The 6,000-nt window shown below is 50.7% G+C and overlaps 1 protein-coding gene across 1 annotated transcript in view; it reads left to right on the forward strand.

Moving 5' to 3' along the window:
- TWIST2 (twist family bHLH transcription factor 2) overlaps positions 1 to 5,441 on the forward strand; it is a 70,852-nt gene extending 65,411 nt beyond the window's left edge. The window contains exon 2 of the mRNA XM_054258094.2: positions 4,740 to 5,441. The gene's annotated coding sequence lies outside the window, so the exon portion shown is untranslated. The remainder of the gene's footprint in view (positions 1 to 4,739) is intronic.
- The last annotated feature ends 559 nt before the right edge of the window (positions 5,442 to 6,000 follow it).

The raw sequence follows: 6,000 nt of genomic DNA on the forward strand, positions 1-6,000 counted from the left end.
CACCTTGCACACGGACACACACACTTCCTGACCGTCTTTCGTACTCAACTCACACTCACACTAGTGGGCACACTCACACAAACACACACACGGATGTCGAGGACTGCATCACACGTCCCTCCAGCTTCCAAACATGCCTTCCACATTCTCCCCCAGAGCCCAGGGCCTCCTTCCCTGTGGCAGAATCCTCGATCCTAGGCCGCCTTGGGAAGCCCATGCCAGCCTCTCCGCTGACACCCACCACACCCAGCCCCTTGGGGGGAGGAGGGTCTCATTGCGCTGCTTTGCCCCTTGGCTCTGGGGGGGCTCTCCATGAATTCTCCCTGGACATACTCACCTCCTGTGCGCTCTGCAAGTCAACTGGCTTTGCTCATGTTTGTGCAACAGGCACGGCAGTGACACACGGGCACCAAAGGTCCCAGGGGCTCAGGGCCAGTCTGCAGCAATCCCTGCTAGAGCTCAGGTCTCCTGGCAGGACAGGGCCAGCTTGGGAGCTGCTGCAGGCTGGCCTGGGCGTGTGGCAGAAGTGGCCCTGGGGTGCGGCGTGGGGCGCACCTGTGTGCACCACATCTCCGACCAGAGCTGATGCCACTTGCCTGTCCCCTGCCCTGTGGGCCCCACTACGGTGCCTCAAGACCTTGGGCTCATGACCCCACATCCCTGTGCAGCCTGAGTCTCAGATGCTGGCCTGGCCACCTCCCAGCACTTTATGAGCTCAGTGGGCACAGAGGACAGCGAGGGGTTGGGGTCCCCATACTGGTTTCCTGGAGGACCTGGACTTCCCTCCTGCCTGTGTTTCCTCCCCCTGCAGGTGGGAACAAGGCTCTGGGTAGCACCTGCGCTGGTTCTTTCCCAAGGCGCTCAGGACGGCAGGTCGCAGCCCAGAGCCACATCAAGCCTGGCACAGCCACAGGCAGACTGGGTCATGAGTGCGCTTAAGTCACTTGTGTGGCACAAAGGGACCTTGAGGGGCTGGAAGAATTGTGTGTCTTGATCACAGTGGCGGGTGCAAGAAACAATACGCATGGTGAAATTGCAAGAAGTATACATACGCTACACACACACAACACACACATACACACACACAACACACACATACACACAACACACAAAAACACACACACAACACACACACACACACAACACACACATACACACAATACACACATACACACACAACACACACATACACACACAACACACAAAAACACACACACAACACACAAACACACACAACACACACATACACACACAACACACACATACACACACAACACACACATACACACACAATACACAAAAACACACACACAACACACACACACAACACACATACACACACAATACACATACACACACAACACACACATACACACACAATACACAAAAACACACACAATACACACACACACACAACACACACATACACACAAACACTCCACATACCCATGTATACACACAAACACACGCCACACAGACATACCACACACTACACACACCCCACGCATTGTACATACACACCACATACACACACCACACATATAAACACACTGTACCCCCACATACAAACACAGACACACACCACGTACACCACACACAAACACTCCACATACCCACGCATACACACAAACACACACCACACACACACCACACACTGTACATACACACACACCACACATATAAACACACTGCACCCCACATACAAACACAAACATACCACACTATGTGACACACAAACATACCACACACTATACACACCCCCAACATACATACACACCACATACACATACAGTCACATACAACACACAGACACACCACACCCCCACAAACACACAAACACATACCACATACACCACACACCAAACATATTACACACTACACACACTACACACTGTACATACACATCACATACACACACACAAACACACCATGCCCCCACATACACACACAAAAACACACACCACATTCACCACATACCATATAAACATACTACACACTACACACACATCACACCCCTCACACAGAAAGTCACACCACATACACCATACAAATGTACCACACACATATACACAGATATACCACATACACATATATAACATGCTATACACATTACCCACGATATACTACACATACACCCACCACACACATACACATGCCACACTGAACACACACGCCACACACAAACTACCACATCCCACACACACCACATAACCATGCACCACACATAGCACACACTACACAACCCACACTCTATATACACACCACATGCACAAACACATACCACACACACAAACACACCACACACCCACATACACACAGAAATACAAATCACATACACCACACACCACACATACCACACACTACACACAGCCCACACATTGCACAAACATACCACATACACATAAATACAGACAACTTACCATACACACTACACACTATATGCCACACATACATACCCCATACCACACATTCACACACACACAAGCCACACTGTACATACATACCACACACACACATGCCACACTGTAGATACATACCAAACTCACACACACCACACTGAACATGCATACCACACACACACCCACAAGAGTGACATGTGAATAAGCTCTTGGCCCATACTGGTGCCAGATGTCTGGGTGTGATGTGGTGACACCATCGTATGTGTGCTGTATAATGTGTAGTGTGTATGGTATGTTGTCTGTGTGGATGTGGTATGTGCAGCGTGTGGAGTGTGCTGTATGTTTGTGGTATGTGGTGTGTGTTTGTATATGTGGGTGCATGGTGTGGTTGTGTGTGTAGTATGTGTATGTCTGTATGTACAGTGTATGTGTGTAGTGTGCAGTATGTGTGCTGTGTGGTGTATGTAGTGTTTGTGTGTATGTGTGGGTGTGTTTGTGTGGTGTGTTTGTGTGCGGTATATGTATGTGTTGTGTATGTACAGTATGGGGTGTGTGTAGTGTGTGCTATATTTGTGTGGTATGTGGTATGTGTATTGTGTGATATGATTGTGTGGTGCATGTTTGTGTGTGTATCTGGGGGTGTGGTGTGTCTGTGTGTGGTAGGTGTATATAATGTGCACAGTGTGGGGTGTGTGTAGTGTGTGGTATGTTTGTGTGGTGTGGTGTGTCTGTGTAGTGTGTGTAGTGTGTATTTGTGTGTGTACGTGGTGGTTTGTGTGTGTGGTTTGTATATGTGGTGTGTATGTACACTATGGGTTGTGTATAGTGTGTGGTATGTTGTTTGTGGTGTGTGGTGTGTGTAACGTGGCATGTTTGTCGTGTGTGGTGTGTGGTGTGTATGTATGTGATATGGGGTGCATGTAGTGTGTGGTATGTTTGTGTGGTGTGTGTATGGGAGTGTAGTGTGTCTGTGTGTGTGGTATGTGTATGTACAATGTGTGGTGTGTGTAGTGTGTGGTACGTTGGTATGGTGTGTGGTGTGTGTTTGTGTATGTATGAGTATGTGGGGGTGTGGTGTATTTGTGTGTGTGGTATGTGTATGTGGTGTGTATGCACAGTGTGGGATGTGTGTAGTGTGTGATATGTTTGTGTGGTGTGTGATGTATGTAGTGCATGGTATGTTTGTGTGTGTGGTATGCGTATGTGGTGTGTATGCACAGTGTGTGGTGTGTGTAGTGTGTGGGATGTTTGTGTGGTGTGTGTGCATGTGTATGTGGGGGTGTGGTGTGTATGTGTATGTGGGGGCGTGGTGTGGTGTATGTGGTATGCGTATGTGGTGTGTATGTACAGTGTGTGGTGTGTGGTCTGTTTGGTGTGTGTGTGTGTATGTGGGGGTGTGGTGTGGTGTGTGTGTACATTGTGTGGTGTGTGGTGTGTGTGCATGTGTATGTGGGGGTGTGGTGTGTGTGTGGTATGTGTATGTGGTGTGTGTGTACATTGTGTGGTGTGTGGTGTGTGTGTATGTGTATGTGGGGGCGTGGTGTGGTGTATGTGGTATGTGTATGTGGTATGTGCGTACAGTGTGTGGTGTGTGGTCTGTTTGGTGTGTGACGTGTGTGTAGGGGTGTGGGGTGTTTGTGTGTGTGGTATGTGTATGTGGTGTGTATGCACAGTGTACGGTGTGTGTAGTGTGTGGTATGTGTGGTGTGTGGTGTGTGCTTGTGTAGTGTGTGTTTGTGGGTGTGGTATGTGTGGAAACTGGGTGAAAGGCACATGGGACACCCCTATGCTGTTTTTGCAACTTCCTATGAATCTGCAATAGTTTCAGAAGCACAAATTTGAAAGCAAGAATCCGCCCTTGACCGCTCGTCCCAGCGGCTGACCCATTTCTCTGCGTCCTCCTCCCTGAAACACAGCCCTCTCTGCCCGAAGCCCCACAGCGCCCTCAGGCCTGCCTGCGGCCCGAGCCTCTCGTGTCCCCTGGCAGCCTGTCCCAAGGGGCTCTCCCACAGCCAGGCAGCACTTGCCGGCATGCTGAGCACTGGCCAGGGAGCAGCCTCAGGGTGGTGAGTGGAGAAAGGGCACGCAGGGACGGGGAAGGGCGCGCTGGGCTTGGCCTGACCTGGGGACAGGGGTTGCAGCGGCCTGGGTTGGCCCGGCAGCAGTCACCTGTCCAGCGTCTCTGGGGGGGACAGGGAGAAGTGTGAGTAGAACAGAGCCAACTCTCTCAGGGCCTGCCCCCTGTCCCACCCTGGCCCGCTCTGGGGCAGTCTGGGGACAACCCTGCCAGGTGCCATGCAAGGCAGCCGTAGCTCACCGTCCCCCTTCTGTGTCTTCCAGGCTGCCCGTTGCGTCGGCGGCGCACGTGGAATCGGGATGCGTTGGAGTCTGTAACTTCTAAAACCTGAACCACCTCAGGAGGCCCCCACCTCTGCCCTCCACCAGTGTTGAGAGCGGGGGACAGCAGTGACATCGGAGAGAAGACCCGGGCTCCCATCCTCCCCCAGGACGGTCTCCAGATAGGAAGGGCACTCCCAGCCCTCTTGCTGGTGACGTCGCCATGGCCATCCTGTCTCTGTTTGGATTTTTCTTCTGGGGTTTATGTTTGGGGGGAGGTTTATTCTTTCTGAAAATCTCTAGATTCAGGAACACATTTATGAGGATTTGGATTTTGAATTTGTATTTCCCTCTAAGTGCCTTTTTAAATGTATTTTTTTAAATAAAACAGGAATGCATTATTGTACAATTCTGATTAAACTGGACCAAGGCTCTCAGAAGAGGAACCCCGAGTTCCTTCCCCTCCCCCAAGCCTCTGCATGACGGTTTCAAGTCAGCCTGGAATTCTTATTTTCATGCCGCTTTTCTTTTTCTTTCTCCATGATTTGCTCGGCTAGCCATTTTTAAAAAGTATTTTCTGTTTCAGTGTATATGTTGCTTATTTGTTTTATTTATTGAGATATTTTTACAAGCTAAGTGACTGCAGTGTGGCTGTGTATCCCGCTCCCCACCCAGGAAAAATAAAGACATCCGCTCAGCCCCGGTCTCTCCTGTTCTCGTCTCTACTTCGCAGCTCGGGTCACGGCCTGGGAATCACAGCCGGTCGCAAGAATGTCTGTTGCTTCACTTTAAAAGGGACAAGAGAGGATGCGAGACACTTTATGCTGTGCATAATTGTGGAACTTTCTAGAAACTACCTACTCTAACAGGGTTGCCAGTGTGAACGGACCCGGACCTGTGAGAACAGAGGGGTCCTCAGCCCTTTTCAAGTGCCTAGTCCTCTGCTGCTCCCCAGCAGCCTCAGCACAAGAGACCCTTGCTCTCAATTCCACGCCTCAGTCTGATACCAAAATGTGCCCACACTGTGTGCTGCCCCTGCCCTGCTGTCCAAGGTCAGGGCCAGCCTTCCCAGCTGCTCACCCTGGGTGGCATTCCCTGCTCTTCCAGGCATGGCATTCATTTGTGCCACCACCTGCCCACTCCTCCCGAGTCACTGTCTGCTCCATATGCATCCACGCCATGTTGACCGTAAGCTCCCCAGGTAGCCGGCTAAGGATGGAGCACTCAGGTGTGTGGGTCAGGTCGAAATCCTGCCCAGAAATCC

The sequence above is a fragment of the Callithrix jacchus genome, chromosome 6 (genome assembly GCF_049354715.1).
Source record: "Callithrix jacchus isolate 240 chromosome 6, calJac240_pri, whole genome shotgun sequence".
NCBI lineage: Eukaryota > Metazoa > Chordata > Mammalia > Primates > Cebidae > Callithrix > Callithrix jacchus.